Source organism: Chiloscyllium plagiosum, chromosome 3, assembly GCF_004010195.1.
Source record: "Chiloscyllium plagiosum isolate BGI_BamShark_2017 chromosome 3, ASM401019v2, whole genome shotgun sequence".
NCBI lineage: Eukaryota > Metazoa > Chordata > Chondrichthyes > Orectolobiformes > Hemiscylliidae > Chiloscyllium > Chiloscyllium plagiosum.
Window position 1 is genome coordinate 290,900 of NC_057712.1, and position 2,218 is coordinate 293,117.

Sequence of the window (2,218 nt, forward strand, 5' to 3'; positions counted from 1 at the left end):
AGAAACAAAAACAGAAATTGCTGGAAAAGCTCAGCAGGTCTGGCAGCATTTATGGAAAGAAATACAAGTAAAATTGCTCAGTTCTGAAGAAGGATCACTGAGCCCAAAACATTAATGATGTTTCTCTCTGGTTTGAAGGAAGACTATGGGCTTAATATTGCCAGAAACTGCATGTTATTTTGGCAAGTTCCCTGGAGAGAGTTTTCTTGCACTATCTTCCCAAAGTCATTGCATTACCTACACACCTCTCTCCGATGGTGCCTTACTCAATGTATTCTCCCACTCACCACAGACCAAGTACTCACCACTGCCAGGGTCTCCCAGGTTTCCTGCAATCAGTTAAAGGCCAGCTATGCATCCAGCAGAAGCTAAAGCAGTGGCAATCTACAGTTATCTTGGATTTCCCCCGGGCATATCAGACACAGGGTAATTTTGAACCCCACTTGTCAACAGGGATTTGGTGGGATTGCTGGATTGTGGAACATCAAGTTGACTTGAGATGTTAGTGACTGTTGGAGATTTGGAGGAAAAAGTAGCAAGCTGGAATCATCAGGTAACTATCCTGAATTTCAGGTTGAGAATTTTTTGCTGTCCAGTTTCCATCTGGCACGGGGGGAAGTGAAGTAAACTGCACATCAACATCAATGAGATGGCGAAATAATAACATGTGAATACAGCTGCAGATCCTAATGGAAGATCGTATTACAGCAGTGGAAAGGACGATGGATGAAGACTCGCCATCTGAGGTAGTTTGGGCTGAGGTTAGGAATAGGAAAGGTGAGGTCACCCTGTTAGGAGTTTTTTACAGACCTCCTAATAGTCCTAGAAACGTAGAAGAAAGGATTGCGAGGATGATTCAGGAGAAGAGTGAAAGTAATAGGGTGGTTGTTATGGGGGACTTTAACTTTCCTGATATTGATTGGGAAAGCTATAGCTCTAGTTCATTAGATGGGTCGGTGTTTGTCCAATGTGTGCAGGATGGTTTCCTGACACAATATGTAAATAGGCCAACAAGAGGTGAGGCCATACTGGATTTGGTTCTGGGTAACGAACCAGGCCAGGTGTTAGAATTAGAGGTAAGTGAGCACTTTGGGAACAGTGACCACAATTCGGTGACTGTGATGGAGAGGGATAAGTGTGCACTGCAGGGCAAGAGTAATAGCTGGGGGCCAGGGAAATTATGATGCGGTAAGGCATGACTTAGGATGTGTGGCTTGGAAAAGTAGGCTTCAAGGCAAGGGCGTAATTGATATGTGGAGCTTGTTCAAGGAGCAACTATTGAGTGTCCTTGATAAGTATGTACCCGTCAGGCAGGGAGGAAAGAGTCGTGTTAGGGAGCCGTGGTTTAATAAGGAATTGGAATCCCTTGTTAAAGGGAAGAGGGCGGCCTATGTAAAGATGAGACGTGAAGGTTCAATTGGGGCGATTGAGAGTTATAAGGTAACCAGGAAGGACCTGAAGAGAGAGCTAAGAGCAGCAAGGAGGGGACATGAAAGGACCTTAGTCGGTAGGATTAGGGAAAACCCTAAGGCTTTCTATAGGTATGTCAGGAATAAAAAAATGACTAGGGTAGGAATAGGTCCAGTCAAGGATAGTAGGGGGAAGTTGCGTGAGGAGGCGGAAGAGATTGGGGAGACACTGAATGAATACTTTTCGTCAGTATTCAACCAGGAACAGGACATTGTTGTCAATGCGAGTACTGAGTCACAATTAAGTAAAATGGATGGCTTTGAGGTATGTAGAGAAGAGGTATTGGAAATCCTGGAAAAGGTGAAAATAGATAAGTCCCCTGGGCCTGATGGCATTTACCCTAGGATCCTCTGGGAGGCAAGGGAGGAGATTGCAGAGCCATTGGCCTTGATATTTATGTCCTCTTTGTCTACAGGAGTAGTCCCAGAAGACTGGAGGATAGCAAATGTGGTCCCTTGTTCAAAAAGGGGAGTAGGGATAGCCCTAGTAACTATAGGCCGGTGAGTCTCACTTCTGTTGTGGGCAAAGTCTTAGAGAGAATTGTAAGGGATAGGATTTATGCACATCTGGATAGGAATAATGTGATCAAGGACAGTCAGCATGGTTTTGTGAAGGGCAAGTCGTGCCTCACAAACCTTATTGAATTCTTTGAAAAGGTGACGAAGGAGGTTGATGAGGGGAAAGCGGTAGATGTGGTATATATGGATTTTAGTAAGGCGTTTGATAAGGTTCCCCATGGTAAGCTACT